General features: G+C 34.0%; 1 long non-coding RNA gene across 1 annotated transcript; it reads right to left on the reverse strand.

Annotated features, from left to right (window-relative positions):
• Positions 1-518: 518 nt before the first annotated feature.
• LOC111094586 lies at positions 519-22,571 on the reverse strand. The gene is made up of 3 exons (XR_005385513.1): positions 22,558-22,571; positions 20,983-20,985; positions 519-787 (listed from the first exon to the last, which is right to left on the reverse strand). It is a non-coding gene; the product is annotated as an uncharacterized LOC111094586 (long non-coding RNA).
• Positions 22,572-24,213: the final 1,642 nt, after the last annotated feature.

The raw sequence follows: 24,213 nt of genomic DNA on the forward strand, positions 1-24,213 counted from the left end.
AACTCAAAACTGATCACAGATCTAAATGTATAGCACAAATCGATAAAACTCCTAGAAGATAGCATAGGATAAAATTATTAATTACTATTGTTTTAAGCTTTCACAATTTTTATTAAATCCTAATCTAATATAACAGTATCTGATTTTTTATAGACATCATCCCATGGTGAACAAGTTTAATAAGTGAAAGCAAATCAGACATCTAAGTCATTATTCTCTGCAGACTAAGCAATAAGGTAACTACACAGAACACTACAGGTAACGACATACCCTTACTTGCTCAGTTTTCATACAAGCCATGTTTATCAAACTATATCTCCTAATATTTAATACAGTAGAATTAGTGATTGTAGTTCTCATGTATTTTAATTACAAGTACCTTATTGAGATAACTAACATTTTGACAGTTTCACTGACTTTCCAAATTAGTATAATATATTCAAGAAAAAGAGCAAAAAATGAAATGAAAATGGAACATAACAAGTCAAGTTACTAAAGGAAGACAATGTAAAGAAAAAAGGGGGGAAGGGAAATATCACTGGAAATACCAACAAGTCTAGACATTGGGCTGGAAGAAAATAGATCAACTATGGTTTTCACAAGTCAGAGTTTATAAATTCAATGCAATACAAATCCTTTTGAATGTAAAAGCCAAGGTGAAACTAACAGGTCTATAAACTGTTACTTTTGGCCTTAAACAGTACCAATTCTTTTGAAAAAAGGCCACAACAGTTAAGATTGTATTACTTGATTTTATTTTACACTAGGTGGCAGGCACAAAGCAATCCTCCTTAATCAAGTTGACAATTAGCTTCACTCAGAACACTTTTAATAATGCACATAAAAAAAAAGTATTCATCTTACAAATTGTTCTGCAATCCAAATATACAATAGCTTGGAAAACAACGTTTAGAAAACAAAAGCCAATGTAAAAAGACAGATTAAAACAACTAGAACAGTACAGGTTCTATATGGCTCTGATTTTACAGTTTTCTTACTGCATCATCAATGTCAGAAATCTGTTCCTTCAGCTGGCTCCATTGCTCAGGATTTAAAGAAATACCTTTTCTTCCAGGTTTCATTTCGCCTTCTGGATCCATCCAATATTCTCTAATATCAATTTGGACTTTCCCTTTAAAATCCCGAACACTGACATACCTCATTTTCCCAATCTGAAACATGTTAATAACAGAACTTTAAAACATTTATAATATTGTCTTAGAAAGCTGTTTACTATTTTTAAAAACTCCTTTTCCAAAAATGTGTATTATTTTAAATTTTAACAATTATTAGAAAATCTGGAATTAACCCATTTATATTAAACGTTTGTGCTTATCCCTTCCCCTGTAGGATAAATCTTTAGAAATTTTATTAGTGATGTGAAAAATAGCATTTTAAGCTCTTAATACATATTAATAAACAGTATCCCAGAGAGGCTCGTCTTTCTTTTCTCACCAGTGGTGTGTGACTGTTCCAGTTACTATACTAACATTATGACTGAGGATTCACTCCTTTGCTTCTTACTTTTTTCTTCCACTTCTTTCTTTCTGTTTTCTTTTTTTGCCTTTCTGCCTACCCGTTCATCCATCTATATGAGACAAAACAATATAGCTGTCTATACTTTTATTGTATTTAATCATTATTTTGATTATATATTATTCATGAATTTTTGTGCTTTCCTATTTATACACTTCTGACTATTTTCATAAGAAACTTAATTTGGAGATAGCCTGCATTCCTTCCAGGTTTCTAGTGTGTGACATTTGCCTTAAGTTTCATTCTTTTTTATAGTTTATCTCCACCAACCTCCTATATATTTCATGGTCTCATTTTGCCACCTGGATACTGAACTGCCTGCAGCTGCATGCATCAGAGACCCCCAAAAATAAATAATTTGCTTTGGTAACAGAAGGTAATCAAAACGTGTGTCCATCAGAATGAGAAGATATGAGTGATTCTTAAATTTTTAGCTTGTGTTGTGATCACAAACTCTAGTGTTTCAAGCAGCTGATGGAAGCCAGCAAAGGCCTGCTGGAGCAGCTGGGAAGTGTTAATTGGAGCTAATTGCTGATTGGAGATGGACAATTACTAATTATTTTTACCTGTACAGATTCTCCTATTGACAAAAACTGCTAGGAAAGGTAAGCAGGAGGATACAATTTAATAGCCTCTTACAGGAGAATCTTAGAACAGACAAAGCAAATGATCTGCAGCCATGGGATGAGACAATGAAGACAAGGGTAAATGAGAGCACTCTCACTTAATGGTATATTAGCTGACTCTACAGTTATTGGTGCCTGTAGGGTACGCCTTTGTTTTACTGCACAAACTAGTTCCAGTTATGTGCTTACTAAAAGAAAATTACTTTCCCAATTTAAGAAAGAACATTTTAGAAAAGATGAAAGCTTTTAAACTGTATTGAAGAAAATACAGTTATGAAAAGAAAATTAGCAAAAACCTGATCAGAGAAAGGTATTTTTTGCGATGTCATTTACAACATCTTTGGGAGAGAAACTAATTTCTACTAGCATGAGGAAGCAATTGTTCTCGTTCTTTGAGAAAACTATTTATATAATGACCAAGCGGATGGTCATTCAGGGATCTAATCATCTTACCTATATATGTTTTGTTTTATGTACAATGTAATAACGCATATTTAAACATATCCTATGTCGATATAATGTCCCCTTAGTATTGGATTTTTGAACTAGCTGAGTCAGAGGGTTCTCCCCTTGTACAAGCTTGAAATAGAATGTTGGCTGATGTTCATTACTAAATTTTTTTAAATGATTTTTTTTAATACTCAAGGAAACAATCATGTAGGGTGGTGAATCCTACAGAGACAGTTACAAATCAAGGGTTGGAAGGATGAAGTTACACATTGTAATTGGCAGTACAAAAAAATAATGCTTAGAATGAGACCCAACAGAAGAGAAACTATCAAACAATGAATTGATGTTCTTCTCTTATGCAGCCATCTTCTTGTAAAGAGGCATACTTTTATGGCACTAGAAAGAAACAAGATTTTCTAATCAGTAGTATATTTGGGGAAATTATTATAGAGACCCAGGGTAAAAATATGGGTGGGCAAATAAATGAGATTTGCTGTGGGGACCGTGATTTTGGAAAACAGTAAAAATAATGTTTTCTGTAAGAAAGAAGTCCATTTCATTTTGACCAATTGAAATATCTCTAGTTGGAGATATGTATATATCCAATGAAAAAGTATTCAATTGTGTGGAAAGGACAGGAAAGAATGATCAGATGTTACTGTCAAATGCATATCCTGAGAGAAAATTTTACAGAGAAATAAGCATGCCATGAAGTGCTTTTTATAACATACATGAGAAAAAAATTTTGAGAAAGAAAAAAGCAACTAATATGTCTCCACCAATTTTATACTAACAGATCTTTAATCATAACATAATCTCTAAAAGTGAATACAGATTGTTGAATATTACTCCTGAATGCACTTGACGTGTTGGGGATATAACTGCTTTATAGTTATGGAGGGGATTACCTTAGAAAATATGATTTTATTTGAAACAGAAGGACAGTCCTTATATATTAAAAACTGAACATAATTGCATGAAGATAAATACATGTGAATGAACAGTTAGTTAAGGGTAAATGAATTACAAAACTTAAAATCTCTGTGGATATATATCAAAGATCATTTATAAAGTGTAAGAAATGGATATTATGTTTTACAACAGTCCCAAGTAATTATAGAAGCAAAATTATAGTGATGATGGAGGTTTTAGTATTAATTTTCATTCAATTAATAGTACTGCATTCATTTCATTGTAATCCAGAATTCATCATATCCTTTAATATTCTCTTAAAATTGATTTTATAATTTTACTTTTATCCACAATATTCTGACATAAATGCATAATAGAGTGCGTGCTTTCAATTTCTCCTAAAGAAAAAGTGGAGATTTTATCATGATTGGGAATTGCAATTCAGTAAACCACAGTACTAGACCTTCTGCCTTTAACGGCAGGTGTTTTACTGATACTTATTTTTTAATTACTTGGCTTCATCCTTCCAACCCTTGATTTGCTCTTCCCTTTATTGGATAATTCTTTTGTTTTCCTCTAGCTATTGTCACTCTCTCTCCCCAATTTTCCTTCACCAAATTTAATGGTCGCCTGCAATACATCTTAGCTACATCTAGAACTCTTTCCCAGCCCATTTTGACCCTGAACTAAGAACAAACTTTCCAAAACAAATAAACCCAGGTGTAATAATGTGTTTTCTAAAACAAAGATATTTCTTTAGGATATATTTTTCTCCCAGCTAATTTTGTTTGTTTTTATTATTTCCTACCCTAGATAATGAACTCTTCAATGCTTTGTGAATTCCTTAATCAAAAGATTATACAAGTAACTGATAAACTAATAGATCCTTTTTATGATGGAATTTTGGTTAACCTTCTTAATGAATCATCCCCTTCACTCTTCACAAAGTATGTGAATTAACTAATTCAATGTAAGTTGAAGTAGGTCCTGTTTTAGTTAGAATTATTGAAGGCCTTTGGAGAAGACAACTCATCATAATAGAGTTTGACAGCAAGATTAGTAAACAACTACACTTTAAACAAATTTATGTAGTTCTAAAAAAATTAGATTCAAACCAAATAAAATGATACAGTATTATTCCAAAATTCTTTGAAAGAGAAGTCAGTTAAAGTGTAGTTATCAGACTGCAAATATATAGGTCAAGATTGGATTATAATAAATTTTGTCAAGTCATAAAAAAGTTTCCTGAAGCTGTGCCTAAAAATCTATTTTCAAGAATAACTTTGGTATAACCAAATGTAATATTTGTTAATGTGATCATGGTAAATGGTACTGGCTCTTAGTAAGCTTTGAAAGATTAAAAGAAATTCCAATAAAATCAGTTAAATAGTTATTAGAGATGTTCACTTTCAATATTCTCATCAAGTATGTTAAACTATTCAACTACTATGCCTTAACTTATAGTGTACTTTGAGATTCATGGACATTTATGAAACACAGACATAATTTTCACATGGGCACAGACACAGGAGTATAAAAAAATCCCTTGGATTAGTTTGAAAAATAATAGATGATAAAATTCTTGAGCTATTTTCTTCAATTCATATTAATAGAATTTAATAAGTTTTTATTTGCTGGAATTAAGAATATCTTATTAAAACACTAATAATTCTACAACTGGTTTATTAATTTAAAATGTTACATAGGGATCTCTGGGTGGCTCAGCTGTTTAGCGCCTGCCTTTGTTTGGCCCAGGGTGTGATCTTGGAGACCCAGGTTCGAGTTCCACATTGGGCTCCCTGCATGGAGCCTGCTTTCCCTCTATCTGTGTCTCTGCCTCCCTCTCTCTCTGTGTCTCTCATTAATAAATAAATAAAATCTTTAAAAATAATAAAATAAATAAAATGTCACATAAAAGTCAGATTTGAAAAACAAACGGCTTAAATATTTAATTTTGGGGGATCCTTGGGTGGCTCAGAGGTTTAGCGCCTGCCTTTGGCCCAGGGCACAATCCTGGAGTCCTGGGATTGAGTCCCTAGTCGGGCTCCCGGCATGGAGCCTGCTTCTCCCTCTGTGTCTCTGCCACTCTCTCTCTTTATGTCTCTAATAAATAAATAAAATCATAAAAAAAAGAATACAACTGAAGCCTAACATAAGTCCAATATAAACAAATGACTAAATCATGATATTCCTCAAGAAGTTTATACAGAAAGAATTCCAGCTATGACTAAGAATTACAGCAGACTCTGGATCAATCCCCTAATGCACTAAAAATAAAAATAAAGTACAAATGTTTGTGATCAAAACAAGGCTAATGAACAGCATGAACATAAAGATGTCATAGAGCAATAAAAATAGTTTTCCATTAAATAATAAATAATATTATTTCCAAAAAAATGTTTTCCATTAAATAATAAATTTCCATTAACTTAAATCTGACTTTTAAGATAAATTGTTAAAATCAAAAGATAAAATCACTTGGACACAACATGCTAGGAAAAGAAGAGATAAGGCCAACTTGACAAAGATAAGGGAAAAAATAGTAGAGAAAAATAAAATGAACATTAAGGAAGTTTGCACCTGAAGATATTAAAACAACAAAAACAACAAATCCCCAAAGAATACATACAGGCTCAAGAGAATTGAGTGTAGTTAAACAAAAAATAACCAAGAGTTAAAGGAAGATCTTTTCAATAGATATATAAGCATCACAAAGGAGATCCAACATACTTAAAATTGCCCTCAGATGGAAAAAAAAAAAAAAAACAATAAAATGTCACGGAAATTCATGTAATTTGGTTAAGTTCAAATTGAAATGTAAGAACAAAATACAAACAGGATTTTGCAAGCTCCTTTATGGTGAATTTAAAACGTAAGAATAGGAATTTAAAATGCAAGGAGAGGAGGACTTGGCTGGCTCAGTTAGTAGAGCAAGTGACTCCTGATCTTGGGATCTTGAGTTCAAGTCCCACGTTGGGCTGTCAAAATTTAAATCAGGCAATTGCCTTTCAAAAGAAAAAGTCAAGTGTCAGACTGATACTACACAATAATATACCTATTTGCCTCACATTTTCTGAGCCTCAGATCTTTGTCACCGCCTTTACAGGTAGACATTTCTCTGTGTGTTTGTTGTTATTATATAATACTATTTTTTTGTTGTTTCAGTGTGGGAAAAATCTAATTCAAACCTACTTTATTGCTCATAAAATAACTAACAACCACTGTGCCTTTGCATATTTGGCATATAGCAACATGTTTAATCTACACAACAATCTTATTAACTATTATTTTCACTCGATAATACACAGTTCAAAAACCACAAATTAATTTGTCAACAATCACACAGGTTTCATTTATTTATTTATTTATTTATTTATTTATTTATTTATTTGTTTGTTTGTTTAGACATAGGCAGAGAGAGAAGCAGGCTCCATGCAGGGAGCCCATTGTGTGACATGATCCCAGGACTCCAGGATCATGCCCTGAGCCAAAGGCAGATGCTCAATCGCTGAGCCACCCAGGCATTCCAATCACACAGATTTTAATTCACAAATTATAATCTAACACTGAGGTAAGTACTACAGAGTCTGTGCTCTGAACCACTCTGCTGTATTTTCAATCCACATGTTAGAGAATTCCTGTGAGCTGAATAGAGACATAGCTCTGGCAGAGATTTAACCAATGGAATATGGATTTGTCCATCTTACAACTTTACTTTCTTCTATATTGGCTCTTTTTACCAATAAACCCTAGAATTTGGAGGCTTACATGATGTTCTGTCCTTGTGATAACAGAAAGAAGATAACATTCTCTTTCAGAATAGTATTTATGGTCCAGAAAAGATTAAAAAGATACCCTTTGCTTACTTAGTCCCACTGCTTAGTTCTGTGTCCAGAGATATGAGCCTTTGGGCCAGGCCTGAGTTTTCAAGGGGCAAGTTTGTGAAATAAGCAGCATTTGAACCTGACACCTGACCAAGGTCAATACAGACAATACTGATCATTGTTCCCATAAGCATGTCATTAAGAATGCTTCAAATAGTAGGGGCCTACTAAGTATTAGAAGAAAGATAAAGGAGCACAGTCTCAATATTAGTGCTGTAAATTGGTATATTGGCCTACGATTCTGGTTAGATTAATTGCTTTTCTAAAATCAATAAGGCTTGCCCTAAAACCTAAAAGATAATGAAATTTAGCATGAAGATGAAAGAGAAAAGACACAGTATAGAAAGAATGCCAGTTGTAGTGAGAAAATGAGTAAATTGAGGGAAAAATAAACATTTTAATGTGGTGCTATTTTTATTTTTGGAGAATATGTACAGAAGTGCAATTGCTAGATCATATAGCAGAGTTACTTTTAATTTTTTTCAGGAATCTCCATATTGTTTCTAAAATGGCTAAGCCATTCCTACCAACAGTGTGTAAAGTTTCCCTTTTCTCCCCATGCTCACCTACACTGGTTACCTTTTGTCTTCTTGACATATGATCCACTAATCCACTTCTGGATATATACCCAAAGGAAATGAAAACAGAATATTGAAGAGATTTATGTACTCCTATATTTATTGCAGCATGGTTCATAATATCCAAGACATGGAGACAACCTGAGTCCCTGTCAGTGGATAAATGGATAAAAATGTGATACACACACACACAGTGGAGTATTATGCAGCCTTGAGAAAGAAAAAAAAATTGTGCCATTTGCAACAACCTGGATGAAACTTGAGGTCATTATGTAAGTGATGTAGACAGGCAAAGACAAATACTGTATTATATCACTTATATGTGGAATCTAAAACCTCAAATTCATAAAAGCAGAGAGTAAAATGGTGGTTATCTGGAGCCAGGAGTGGAGGAATGGGGGGATGTAGTTTAAGGGTACAAGTATGCCCGGAGCAGTAAATAAGTCTTAGGGATCTAAAGCATACTATAGTAAATGCAGACAATAATACTGCATTGCAATCATCAAACTTGCTAAGAGTCTTAATTATACCAACCACAAGAAACACATGATAATTATGTGACACCATAAAGGTGGGTCACTACAATGGCAATCATACTACAATGAATAAATGCATCTAATTCACAGGTACAGGTGAAATTCATACAATGTTACATGTCAAATATATTTCAATGAAAAATGCAGTTCTACAGTTTAAAGGTTTATATATTGTAAACATCTTACATGTTGAACTAACTAGACCATATGCTTCCTTTCTCTCGAAAATATATGAAATTATAGTCACAGTTAAAATTATTGAAGAGTATTTAAATGGAATTTTAAGAGAAAATAAAACATCTTTTAGCAAAATGCATGAAACACATCATCATCCTAAAACTCTTGGTCACATGAGTCCATTTTTTGCATATTCTGTCAGGAACATATCCTGAGAGATTGGGAACCAGTATAGGTGTTGCACAAGAGAAGAGTAAGTAGGTAAACATGCATGTGAATGTCCCTACATTGATGCGTTACTTCCATTATTTTAATAAATCGCTTATAGCGACTTTAAAATAAATAAAAGTATAATTTTTGAATTGACTTCAGTGTATAATTCTTTGAAATGTAACCTGCAGCCAGAAAGAGAAAATCTAGTATGAAGTCATTTGTGAGTATGCTAGCCAGCTTCCTATATTAAAACTTCAAAATAAAATGAATGATTTATGGTCTCTAGAAAAATGCCATTTTTAGATTTGAAATGTCACTTTTATTTTTCTGTCCATTCAATTTGTTTCTCTCTTTTACACTTAAATACATTATTCTCTTACCTCAACCTCCCATAAATATTATGGTTTTATATCACCATTCCAAGTAGTTTCACAGTACCAGGGGAATATCTTACAAAAATTGTTTTAAGAAAACTATTGAATTTACTTAAATATTCTATTAAGGGAAAGAATGTAGCAATAGATCTATTGAATTTTTTCTTAGCATAGAGAGTCTTGAGTAGGGAAAACTAGATTGGTGAATCAATCTAGTCATATATATATATTTTTTCTAGCTGCCTATATATATATATATATTATATAATTTTCTAGGCAGCTAGAAAATTATTTTTCCATTTTGTTATTTTAAAATTTATTCAGTTTTGCTATATTGAAGTAATTACTTTTATTAAGGTACATATGAGTGAAGTCATTGGCTTTATTTTTATTTTTCTAAGATTTAAGACTCTTTTTCTAAGATTTTTGAAATGCAAAATGTTTTCATTGCTAATGGCTAGACACACAAAACCCTGTCTTATCATTTATATTATTGCATTTGTTGTTTTGCTTTGACTTGATTTTTTTAATAAGTAGATTCAGCCATTTCTATCATTTTGAATTGTAATTGTAAATATATATGTGTATACATGTGTGTACTTTTCTGATGAGGAGAGAAAAAATTAACAACATCTGAATTTTGCCTTTCAGTGTGATATTGCCCTCCGCAGTCATTTTTAATGACTACAAGATCTACAGAGAACATTTTAAAACATTATATACTGAAAACTTCTGTTCAGTGGGATTTTTAAAATTTCATCTGAAATCCAATTTTTTTTTTTTTTTTTTTTTTTACATTTGACATGGTAATGTTCTGAAGCAAAATAGCATTAGTTGTTCACATTTCTGGGATAAGGGACAGATAATTATCATAAGCCATCAGGTAGATTTTTGATATTTAGGGAAATTGAGTCAGAAATGAGTAAGTCATTTAGCCAAAAATTAAAACAATTTTTTTCTTTAAAGTAACTTCCAAAAAGCCAGTTGAAAGTCAAAATTATTGTCTTTGTCCCATAATTCCTGAAAAATTATTCTTGGGAGGTATTCCTTGGGGGCTAGCAGTTGAGCATCTGCTTTTGGCTCAGGGCATGATTCCAGAGTCCTGGGATTGAGTCCCACATTGGGCTCCTCGCAAGGAGCCTGCTTCTCCCTCTGCCTATGTCTCTGCCTCTCTCTGTGTCTCTCATGAATAAATAAATAAAATATTTAAAAATATATTATTGGGAATTTAAGAAATGGAAAAGCCACCTTCTTCTTGGACTGCTTGAAGGGAAAGACTTCACCCAAATAAAAGCAGCTGAATGTCTGCAAGCTCAGCACTGGTGTGGAGCAGACCCAGAACCCAGCAGTCCTGCTTCTTTTGAGGAACTGCTTCACCTTTATACAATTCATTTCCAACAGAATGTGAGTCAGTTAAGTTTCTCCAAATTAACAAGTATTCAGACTTGACCTGAGATTTCTGACAACTTCTCACCAAAGTTTCTAAGATGTGTGCTTCACCTCGTTATCAAGATTGGGAATCTACTGTAGCCTTTGTTGTGAGAGAGGTAGGAGTTCAATATACATTTGTTTTTTACTAACTTGTTCAGAACCGTATTTTACAAAATTCTTTGGCTCATTTCTTATTGTTTCTGGAAACAAAAAGTATTCACTTGTTTTAGTTGGAATGTAGGATAACATTTGTTAATTAGGGTTTATTTTGAAAAGTTGAGTTCAATTTAAATGTAGGTCAGTATCTTGTAGAGTAATGTTAACAGTCAGAGGTAGCTGTTTTTGATCAAAGAACCTGCCTGCACTCTTCATTTTTTTGAGATTCTTTATTGGTAACTCTCGAAACCATGCTACTCTTTGTATTTCCATTATATAGTGTCAAAGAACTTAGTTGCATACAAAATACTTAAACTGAAAATAACTCAAAGAGATGATGTAAGCTGCCCAAGCTGAAAATATACTACCACAGAGGAACAGAATTTTCACAGGCCAGATAGGGTACTGAGTGGGACAATAAATCAAGCTCTTGAATGAAAGCAATTGTGAATCTTTAATACTCAGATACACAGCTATACATGTTATGCAAACATATGTGAGAACATAAGAGAAATATTTTCAAATGTGCACAAATTTTAAGTTTTGTCCTTGTGTACCATAACTCAACAAGTCCATTGAAAGTGAATTATACCAAAGTAAGGGAGAAATTTGCAAAGAAGGAATATGTAAGAGAAGCTGTAATCCAAGAGTGCAAGGAAGGGAAGTCAATGGAAGAAAAATATGAAGCAGATATGTGGAAAGCATTCACTGTGACTGCAACAGTAATGGGAGGGCTTTGAAAAAAAAAATAGAGGCTCTATGCGCTGGGTGATCAGAATATGGTAAAAAGTGCATTGTCCTCAGGTTAATGAGAAAAAGACTATTGGAACCCCAGGAAGGGAAAATATGAAAGAAAAATATGACCTACATATAAAGCAAATATAACGTGGCATTAGATCAAACAGTTAATGAGATATAGGACAAATTATTTCAGCCAATATTAATACTAGGATTGTTTTCTTTTCAGATACATGGAGCTCCTACATCATTTATACACACAAAAAAAGTTCAAAAGAAAACACACTATTTGGAAATATATGGAGTCGTAACAATATTGTTTGTTGTTTGCAATATTTTTTGTTATGTTCTTGTTGGAAATATTCGTTTTTAATTCCTCCTGGACTCTAAGTTCTGTTTTGGTATGGCTTCTTTGTTTCTCTAAATCTTCACTGCCTGCTATAAACATCGCAACATCTTCTCTAGGAATGTTGTCTTTCTTTTTGACCAAGTTTGTTCCCATTGTAAAGCTTTGTTCTTGCTACTACTTTTTCCCAGGTTTTGCATGAGTTGCTTTGTCCTGTCAATCAAGTTTCAGCTCAAAAGTGTTTTTATAGAGGTTTTCTCTGACAACCGGATCTAAAGCTGAAATTCTTCTATTCTATGGTATATGAATACTGTGTGGATATAAGCCTTGTGCGGATGTAAGTTTTTATAACTTTTGGGTAAATATCAGGGAGTTGATATGCTAACTGTTTATAAGTGTATTTTTAGCTGCTCTATAAGAAACTGCCAGCTTATTTTACCCAGTTGATTTTATAATTTTATATTCCCACCAGCAGTGAATAAAAGGTCTAATTGTTCTGCACTCTCAGTAGCACACTTGGTATTAATGAATCTCTTAATTTTAGCCATATTAATGGTTATGTGATATTTATGGTTTAGAGTTTGCATCCCTTTAATGATTAATGATATTGAATACATTTCCATGTGCTTATACATATATGTGCATGTGTGTGCTGCTCAAATCTTTGCACATTTCCTTTAAATTAGGTTGCTTATCCTATAGCTAGGTTAAAAGAATTGTCTGCATATTTAGATACGAGATCTTTGTCAGACACGTGTCTGGATAAAATTTTTCATCCAGTCTATTTACTATCTTTCCATTTTTGTATCACTGATTTCGGAGAGTAGATATTTGTATTAAATTTTGACTATGTCAAGTTTATCAGTCTTTATTTGTTTGTGCTTTTGCATCCTATTATTTGGCCTACATCAAGGTTGCAAGGATTTTCTCTAGTGTTTTCTCCAAGAATTTTAGAGTTTTATTTAGATCTCTGACCTATTTTGAGTAGGTTTTTTTTTTTTTTTTTTTGCAAATGGTAAAGAAGAAGGATTATGGTTCACTTTTTTCCAAACATTTTTTTTCTGGCATCATTTCTTTACATTTAGGGGCTTTAAAAAATAATTTCCTCTTATATTTAAAGTTCTACTGTCTTCATCTAAGAAAACAGTCCCATGTATATGGCTTATTAAAAAGAGTAAAGAGTCAGGAGAGGAAGACAAAACAGCCAGGTCAGATCCTTTCACTTCGATGCTTTAACTTTATTCTGTAAGATGGGGAGCCAATGAAGAATGTTAAGAAATTACATGGTCACATTCATACTTTAAAACACACACTGGCTTCAGTAAGCAGGAACAATATAAGATAGTTTGCTGCTATTTCCTTTATAGTAATAAATATTTATTTGTTCCACAATCTCAATAAAGAAATAGAAGAGCATTTAAAGAGTAGAAGAAACGTTTATAAATGTATTCAGTTATCCTCACCATTAATCATTATCTTCCTATGTTAAACACTCAATAACTTAATTCATCGTGCTTACTTTTTACATTTCCTAACAGGTAGAACTGAGGGGAATAAATGCAGACTGTTTTAACCTTTTATATATTTGTGATTTGTAATTTTACGCTAATATAGCATGAACTGTTAAATATAGACCATATACTATATTTATGTAAGTAAATACAAGCAAGCCTTTGGTATGTGTATATGCATACCATTTGGAACTATAGCCAGAAAGTAAGCAATAACTGTCACATGCAGGTGGAGATCATTCTACATTTCCATGGTGGATAAGAATAAACCAATCCGTAGCAGCCAATGTCTTGATGGAGAAGGCTGGGGGAGGAAAGGAGAACAAGAGGGTGAAGGAGAAGGAAGAGAACAAAACGGGAGGAAGAAAGAGGTGGCTTTTTGTCAGACGTGGATTATGTAATCCTGCCTCGACCCCAAAGGGAAAACCAAATTCAAGAAGCTGTAGTGTACTGAATGCTCCCAATTTACATTCTGAGAATCATTGGTTCACTTGCAAAGGAGAATCGTTTATTTAACTTTAGACAAGTTGATAAGTAGATGGAATATGGTACAGTTCAAACATGAAAACACTAATAATTGTTATAGAACGTTTTTAAGGTGTTTTACACAGTATATAAATTTGTCATAAGGCCCGCAGATAAGAGCCTAAATATTTGATTCCTCAGAAGATTTTTAGGAAAAGCTTTGATGATGTATTACATTAATCATTTTGTCATATGATGATCACATAGTATGATTCTATACACTATTTTACATGTGATTTTTAATGATATCAGGTGAATTTAGAGGAGATTTAACAGAAATGCCAACTCTAAAGTCTGAGTTCTCAAGAACTGAATGTTATTAAGGAGCACAGAGAATGTAGTTTCAAGTATTCATCCTTGTACACGTTTGGAATGACATTTTAACTACAGAACATATAAAAATAATTGTGCTTTATAATAGTTTAAATAAATTGTTTTGTTATTTTGTTCAGAATTACATATAATCCTAAAACTTTGTCTTAGTCATAATTTTATTTTTTTGTCCATTTTCTATTATATTTTTTGTACGCTTTGTTCAAGAATGGAATTCAATAGGACTTTGAGATTTACAAAGATATTGAAAAACTGAGAGATAAAGTTCAGGAAATTTATCACTATTTTAGAAGAAAGTAGTTTAAAACAGCTCTTTGGGAAGCTGCTACAATCCTAAAGACTCAGGGAAATTCCACCTGTCTCATTAAGCAACAGCAATGTGGGTGGATCAGGACACTCACCAGGAAGCTAATGTGTCTGGTCAAACTTCCTCTGAGAAAGAATGGCTTTTTCTTCTTTTGCTACCTTCTTAATCTTGCATTCTTGCCTTTCACTGGCAATCCCTAACCTGAATTTGTGTGGAATGGTGTCTGAACAATTTTATTCTCACTTCTCTTCAGTGATAAAGAAGAAATCTTAAGAAAAGTTTGGGTTAAAAGAGGTGATACTGTTAGAAAATGAATAATCTCAAGTATTAACTTTTATTTCTCCTTCTAAATTGTGGAAAAATTAAACTAAACCACATTGCCTGAAGAAATAATTAAATAATGAGATTATTATTGATAATGGAATCATTGAATGATTAATAATTGAATAGCATGACATCATAAAAATTATTTTTCATATTTTAATATACAAATGAAATGATTTACAAATTAAGATTTCTCACCTGATATCAAAGCATTTTAAAAGGCAATTTAGCCTATTTTCTGCTAAATAGCCTAAAACCCTCCTCATATGTTTGCTCATGCTAGCCCTCTGCTAGAATGAATTATTTTTACAGAGCAATTTTCTATTAAAGTTTTACTTATATATCAAATCCATTGTTCTCTCCCAGCCTGAAGATGGTATGACTCTTACTCAGTTGCTGATTCGGATTTTTTTTTCCTTTTTTTCTTTTATTTATTTATTTTTTATTCATGAGAGACACAGAGAGAAGCAGAGATATAGGTAGAGGAAGAAGCAGGCTCCCTGTGAGGAGCTCGATTTGGGACTCCAACCCAGGGAACACCGGGATCACGACCGTAGCCAAAGGCAGATAGAAGCTCAACCCCTGAGCCACCCAGGCACCCTTCAGTTGCTGATTTGGGGAGCTCCTGAGACCTTTTGTGGGAGAAGTACTCTCCAAATTCAAATCTTCCAAGAGTTTTGGATTTTTATTTTTGTTGTTGTTATTGTTGTTGTTTTAAATATGTCGTTATCTTTCTTGCACAACTCCCAACCAGTGTTTATTGAGTTCTTACTAATCTCAGGCACTCTTGTTGGGATTAGGAACCCTGCCTGCCTGAATGTAACATCTGCAGTAATTTAATGGTTAAATTGTACATGATTCTGATAAGCATCCTAGAATAGAAGATTGTATATGATCACAACAAGGAGTGGTGGTATTTTCACTATTTTAATAATCTCTGTTACTTAGTGTAAAGTCCTAAAGGCTATTGCTCATAAGTGTACTTTATTTCTTGGTTTCCTCTGAACTGCATGGTTTGGGAGACAGTTCTCAGAAAATTTCAGCTTGACAGTCCACAAATACTTGTGGTCTATACTCAGAGTAGGATTGATGAATGGTGAAAGCAGCAGAATCCTTTTGATTTCATCCTCCCATTCAGCTTTATCAGGAAAAAAAAATCTTCTTTTATTTCTTAACTGACTCTAGAGTGATTTTCTCAGTTGGTTAAATATTTGAAATTGAAAGTGGTATTATTAATTATCACTCCCAAATCAGTCATATTTATGATTTCGGAAATTATATATTTTCTCTTGTAGTTAAAAAAATTTAAGTTATCTTATTTATGTTTGTCTCCAAGAGTACCCAACATACTGTCTTATAATTTATGTGTCTAGTATATGTGGTATAATGGAAATATATACATAATATAGCATATATACTATATTATAATGTATTGTATATGTATATAGACATATAAAAATAAATATTTATACCCTGTAGTCTTTTAATATTACACCCTGTATTTACATACATACACAGATGTAAAGTTTTTATATACAGCTTATATAATTGGATAAACAACCACATTGTGGTTTGCTTCTGTAAAGACTAGTCTTCCAAGAGGCCTATTTAGTTGGTTGAGTACTTAGATACATCACTTGAGAAGCATAGTTAAGTGGTAATAAAAGTTTGCTAAGCTGCTTTTAGAAAAACTTAAGTTCAACTAATGGTAAGTTTTAATCTTGCTGAATAGAGTATGCAGTTTATAGAAAAGGCACAGTTTATTTGCTTAGGACAATGGAGTCATACGGAGAACTTTTGTCTCAAAACGTAAAAGGAAAAGGGTATGACTAGAAGCCAGAAATAAACTAATTCCATTTAATTTTTCTGAATGTTGTAAAATATAAATATCCAAAATGTATAATGTAAATTATATTGTTAACAAACTGTAGAGTTTGTTCTTTCTTTCTTTCTTTCTTTCTTTCTTTCTTTCTTTCTTTAACTTCTCTTCGAGATCATCAGGGCAAGATTACGAAAATGTGAAGTGCTGCTTCATGATAATAGAAAATGATAATAATAGAAATATTATATTAGATAATATTATAATAGATAATAGAAATAGAAATAGATAATAGAAAATGCCCATTTAGATCCAGCCCAGTCATTCCTAGTCCAGTCTACATGACAGGTTTATTGAGCACTCTGAACTTGTTGGTATATATATGCAAAATAATTTTATTTTTCTCCATAAACTTCCACTAATGTCTGCTAATTTCCCTTTTAATCCATTAATGATATTTAAATTTTATTTCATTAAAGTGCATGTCCTGCAATGAAAATTACTTTAGGGACATAAAATATAGAGTGTAGAATATGTAGTTCAACCTATTTCAATGTAAATCTTCAGTTTCATTTACAATCCAACACTATCACCTCTGTTTCCAGTATCTGCCAGACTCTCCCTGGAGGCTTAGATGCTGCTTGCCTGTTTTTACTCCTCTTTCTTCACACTCTTCTGCCTCTAACTATTCTAGAATTGGGAGTGGGGAAGGAAAAATTTGGAAGACATAGTCCTTTCCTAAGGCTGCCATAACAAAGTACAACAAAACAGGTGGCTTAAAGCAATAGAAATTTATTTTCACAAATTATGCTGCAGGCTAGAAATCTGGAATTGAAGGGCTGTCTCATTCCCTCTGAGGGCTCTGAGGGAGAATCTATTCCAGGCTCTTTCCTAGTTTTATGGTGATGATTAACGATCACTGCCATTCCTTGGCTTGTAGATGCATTACTCCAGTCTCTGTCTCTGTCTTCACATGATATTTTCCCCATGTCTCTGTGTCTTCTTATAAGACCACCAGTTAGACTGGATTAAAAGCTCCCCCTACTCCAGTATGACGTTATCTTAATGAATTATAACTACAGTGACCATATTTTCAAATAAGATCACATTCTGAGGTACTGAGTGTTAGTATTTCAACAAAGATTTTCCTGGAGGCACAGTTCAATCCATACAGAGGAACTGTACAAAAAAAAAGAAAAAAAGAAAAAAAAAGCAAAAATTCCTTGCTTAATTGGTGATGCTATAACACTCTCTTAGCTTTCTGATGAAAATATGTATGATCTTGGGGGCAGGATGTATGTCCTTTCTATTGCATGATTCCCAACATGGGAAATTTGTTAATTTCCCTGCTCAGCACCTGCCTCTTTGGACTATTCCTTAGCTTTCTCCTGTTGGAACTTACTTACCTGACAGCTCACATTCTGGGTGGGGTACCATAAACCATACCTAGTAATTTTCTACCTATATTTCAGGGGAGTACATCCCTTGCCTGACCAAATCATGGGACTATCAGCTGATCTATTGTTTTCTCTTCTTTCTGCCATTATATCTCTCAGATTATTTTCCCACTTGCTCAAATTCTTACAGAACTCTGATCAGCAAATTCCTTCACTGAATAATAATTGAGTGGGAAGTGAATGGCCTAGCTTTGAAACAATCACAGTATCTTTGAGAGTGTTTGTCTTATAATCCACCTCTTTGACAAGGCAGTGGGAAATGTTTCATAAGATTTGAAGATTCTGTTCACGTTGAGTAACAGAGAAAAGGCAGGATTTTTGTTATTGCTCTAAATAAGAGACGGCTGCCAGGCAGGGTTGCAACTCAGTACAACATAACAATAAGCTGGAGGTGTAAAGGGCAGCTTACCTATGGCAAGCAAGGCGCGGTTAGCTAGATTCTCTGAGCAACTTGTGAATTGCCAACTTGAATAATTTCATAGACTCTGGGGCAAGAGACTTTTCCTAGTTGTCTGGTACATATCCTTGGGGCAATTAGAGTAGGTATATTGTAGGTTGCTCAGTATACAAGAGTCCTATAAGGGAAGGGAGTGGGGATATGGATTTAGTGACTGCTTATAAAGGGTAACTAATTGGCTTAAAAACGGGATCAAGACTGGGTGAAGGGCACTGAGGGGGGCACTTGATGGGATGAGCACTGGGTGTTATTCTATATGTTGGCAAATTGAACAGCAATAAAAAATAAATTTATTAGAAAAAAGGGATCAAGATAACACAATTCAAAACCAAACAGAATCAGAACCGTATTATAGGGAAGAAGCTTACTCTTAACCATAATGAAAAGGCTAAAGGAATAGTCTCTCAAGTCACCTTGCCACTGTTGATGCTATGACTTTCTTAACTTGTAAGTCTTCTGTTTGATTGGGGTATCCTAGCATACAGCATAGCATCCCTCATGTCCTTCCATTCTGAGGAGTAATGCATTTGGTCCTCTTGACTGTCTTCTTTAGACTTTGTGGTCCTCTGATCCTCCTTTTTTAGTTTTGGAATTTTAGGGAAGAGTTTTTCATCTGTTTGGGACAGGAAAGAAAGCAATCCATTTAGCATCCTTTTTCTGATGGCGCTTAGTAGGTTCTATATCTTTAATTAGATACATTCTGATTAATAAAACCAATATTCCCTGCCAAGAAAGAGGATAATAATGTCCTGGGACACAAAGATAAATTTAGCTCTCTCTGATTTACCTCTTGAACTCTAAGTTTTCTTCAAAATCTTTTATGTTTGCAGCAGTTAGAAAAGTATCACTGGCCAACCCATTACTGAGTAAATGGTATGTTCAGTTTTCTTCAAATGATAAAGATTTAAGACTCCTCTCAGGAGAAGCTTTCTTTAATAATTCTAAAATCAAGGCAGAGGAATCTCTGAGGCCTAGTGAGCATTCCCCAGGTGAAACATAAAGCACTTACGAAGGGGTTTTCTTTAAACTTCTTTCTCCTATTGTTCCACTCTCTATCTAGTATCTTCAAAGTTTATATGGCATTATAAAGACAATGAAGTGATGGTGATATTTCTTTCTTAACACTCTAGAACAACAGTGACTACAGAGTTTTCCTTAGAACACTAGTCACTAGGTTGCTCTAACGATATTAATGGAGTGTGGGGGAGAAAGCAGGAGTCCCTAGCCAGATAATTTTATGAAATTCAACAACAACAAAAAAATCTCTTGCAGATTCGCAACATGAATTAATATGTGAAGTGATATGAAGAGTTTTGCAGCAAATTAGCCAGTTAACATTGTTTGTTCATTTATTTACTTATTTTTTAAAGGTTTTATTTATTTATTCATGAGAGACGCAGAGAGAAGCAGAGACACAGGCAGAGGGAGAAGCAGGCTCCATGCAGGGACCCTGATGTGGGACTTGATCCCGGGACTTCAAGATCACACCCTAGGCCAAAGGCAGGCGCCAAACCGCTGAGCTACCCAAGGATCCCAAGTTAACATTGTTTAAATCAGACATCAAAAATTTTTGACCAAAGATGTTGTTTGCAGCATATAGCATTTCAGTGATTCTAGAGGACACTCTTTCAGAGTTTAACATCTTTGGATGTGGGAGGCATAGTGAATTTGTTAAAATTGTATTCTCGCCTTTGTTTAGGTGACAGTCCTGACATTTTTATCATTATTTGTATATTCTTGAACTTCTTCATGGCTTTTCATGTTGCTGTCACTTCAGTTTAGTTTTGTGAATTATTAGTCACCGCATTTGTTAAATTTAATTGCCACTTAAAATTTTCCCCATTTGTTTTCTGAAATATCCCATGGAAACCCTCTAGTTAAAGAGAGATCCCGTAAGCACTTGCAGAATAGATCTCATCAGCTTGGAAGAAGAACCATGAGAAAAGAGTGGAACACTTTAAGATATGCAAAACCACTGGCATTATAACTATATAAAATCTAAGAAGTTTTAATATATGGCCATGGTTGATACTAAAATTGGACTCTCCCTTTAAACACATGTGGAAGTGATACTGAAAATTTATATTAAATTGATATACGCGAAAATAACCATTTCCTTGATTAAGCATAATTGATACAGACGTCATTTTTATAGCCTGTACAGTATCTAAACATTTTAATTTTTGTAACATATGGTTTTTTAAAGATTTTGTTTTGTTTATTGCATTATTTTAGGGAGAGACAGACCTCTTGGGGAAGGGCAGAAGGAGAGGAAGAGAGAGAATCCTAAACGGACTCCCTGCTGAATGTGGAGCCTGAGGTGAGGTTTGACCTAAGAACTCTGAGATCATGACCTGAGCTGAAATCAAGAATCAGATGCTTAAGCATAATAAAATTGTCACAAAATTTTTTTTCCAAACAGTTGCTTATGCTAAGGCCCAAGACGGTAAGTTGGATTCAGAGAGATAGGGGAGGGGTGGTGCAGTGTTAAATTGGATTCAGAGAAGGAACCATTGAGAAGTAGACATCTGAGGAGGTTGGAGGAGGAGAAGGAATTAGACATTTAAAATAACATTCCAGGCAGCAGAGCAGCCAGTACCAAGGCCTAAAGGTGGAGAACTATTAGGAATGCTTGACCAAAAGCATGCCCAGATACAGTAGAGTAGGGTGAGTGAGGGAGAGTTTAGTAGGAGAGTTTGGTAGGAAATGACCTCAGAGACATAATGGAGAGCAATCATCTAGAGTGAACAGCTAGCTGTCTCACTTTGCCTGCTATTGTTCTTGCTTTAACTCTGAAAATCCTTTCAGTAAACCCCTTAATCCCAGGCAGTCCAAGACATTTGATTACTCTATAGGGATTTGTAGGCTAATTAAAAATCATAAATAGAGGAGTCCATGATAACTCCTATGTGTTTGGCCTGAGCACTTGGCATGATGGAGTTACTATCAACTGAGATGGACTCTGGATGGGAGACATTTGATGGGAAGAAACACATACTGGGCATGTTAAATTTGAGATAGCTGTAGGATATATGAGTTTAGAATATATGAGTTTTGAATTCACAAGAGTAATGTGGGGGGTTGTTAGCCTACAAAAGCCATCAAAACTATGAAACTAGGTAACTAAGAAGGAATCCTAGATATAAACAAAGAAAAAGAGAGACAAATACTAAGTCATACAGTACACATTGAAGAACAATGGCAAACTAAGAGCAGTTTGTCAGTTTCTGATCATGAAAGTACAATAAACTGTTCAGGTTTTTTATATATATTTTCTTCTTAAAGAGACCAAGCTCTCTTTACTTTAAGATCATAAAAAGTAAATAAATACTTAAAAAGACTTTGAAGATTCAGCACAATAAATTTTCCTCAGTGTTCTTTTCTCTCTGGGCCCTTTTTTTGGTAAGGGGGGGTGGAGATCTTGCTAGGAAACATGCTTGTTGAGATATTTTCATTTATAGAATTAATACTGCCTGATGTAATTTACTCAATCTATAATTCCTCAGCTATCTCCATGCCTGAACTCATACACATAGCTTAATATATAATTAAATTAAAATGAGCAGTATAGGAATTTGATCTTTAATGAATAGATTGAAGATCCTTTTTTAAAGATTATTAATTAATTAATTAATTTATTTATTCGTGAGAGACACAAAGAAAGGCAGAGACCTAGGCAAAAGGAGATGCAGGCTTCTTGCAGGGAGCCTGATGCTGGACTCGATCCCAGGGCCCTGGGATTACGACCTGAGCTGAAAGCAGATGGTCAACCACTGAGCCGCCCAGGTGTGCCTAGATTGAAGATCCTATGTTTTGCCTTAAATACATGAAAATTGATAACCAACATCACAGATCTACAAAAATAACAGAGCACACTCTGAGTAGAGTGGAGAATTGCACTACCATAGCAGATGTTCTTTGGTTGTGGTGGGCACACCTAGGACGATGCATATCAGAATTAGTAGAACATGGAAGGCATGATCATCATTAATGATTTCATTGAAAATTTATAAACTTCAGAGGCCACAACAAAATGCATGCTATTCCAATTTTAGATTAAAATGGAGTATGTTAGAAAACAATAACTGCTATCTGGCAATACATTAAGCATGAAAGTAGGGTGACAGGAGTCTTGTGGAAGATACCATGAAAGTCTTCACTGAGAAGATCATATTTACTAAACACTTAAAGTGTTCCAGCAGGAGGTAACAAAAGAACAAGTGTCAAGACCATAGGGGGATATCTGGTTATTTTTAAAAACCAAGGAGGTGAGGATGCTCAGAGCAGAGTAAGTAAGCAGAGAATAGTCATAGATGAAGGCAGAGAGAGAAAGGAAAGACAGGCCATACAAGTTCCATTGGAAAGAGCTTTGATTATAATTATGGGGACATTAGATGCTACTGGAAGATTCTGAGAAGAGGAGAGACAAAATATGTCTTTAATATAAATAGGAGAGAGTAGCCTGTAAAAGACATAACCCAGGTGAAAGATGGAGTTGCATGCTGTGGCTTTCATCAGAGTGTTGTCAGGAGGGATGATGAGAAAGAGTCAGGTTTAGGGGATTTTGAAGAAATAGCTAGCAAACTCTTCTAATGGATTGCATGTGCTGTGTAGCAGTAGGGGAATATAGAAGGACTTAAAGTTTCTGGCATGGACCACTGGTAGGATTCCATTTTTTATTAACTAAGGAGGAGAAGGCTGTAGGAGGAGCAGGTTTGGTCTGGCAGAGGAGAGGTAAATCTCAGATATGTGGTTTTGAATACAGGTATCCTCCACTTTCTGAAAGTTTGTGCCATTTTGTTGTAATGAAAGACCTACAATGGCTTTTTTCTGTACAAGCAAAAATTCTCTTCAGATTTCTTGTGGTCAATGAAGACAATTACTAAGGTAGGTCTTTGGTAAAAGCAAAGTAGTATAAGGTCAACTTTTAGAAAGTGGTAGATTGCTCTTTGCTTTATGCCATTTTGGTTTAAGAAAGGTTTCATAAGAATGTTCTGTTTTTGGATAGTAGGAGAAGCCTCTATATTATTTCATGATGAAAATTTAAGTGGGCTTAATTATAAAGAATAAAATAAAAACCCAAGATTATCTTTAAAAATGATTCATTCTAAGGAGCCATTTCTTTTTGAGGGATTTAATTTTAGAATTAGGGCTGCCTTAAATGTATATACTTTATTGTATCAAAGGTTACATTTTTCAGGTTTATGGGTTTCTTCTATCAACTGACCATATAAGTATATTTTGCTGGATATTTTAGATAGATAGTGAGATACCTATATAACCTATATTAGGTTTATTTTTTTAAGATTTTATTCATGAGAGACACACAGAGAGAGAGAGAGAGAGAGAGAGAGGCAGAGACATAGGCAGAGGGAGAAGCAAGCTCCACGCAGGGAGCCCGATGTGGGACTCGATCCTGGGTCTCCAGGATCACAACCTGAGCCAAAGTCAGGCTTAACTGCTTAACTGCTGAGCCACCCAGGTGTCCCTCTATATTAGTTTTATATTACTGCATAACAAATT

Source organism: Canis lupus, chromosome 38 (assembly GCF_011100685.1).
Source record: "Canis lupus familiaris isolate Mischka breed German Shepherd chromosome 38, alternate assembly UU_Cfam_GSD_1.0, whole genome shotgun sequence".
In the NCBI taxonomy this organism is placed as follows: domain Eukaryota; kingdom Metazoa; phylum Chordata; class Mammalia; order Carnivora; family Canidae; genus Canis; species Canis lupus.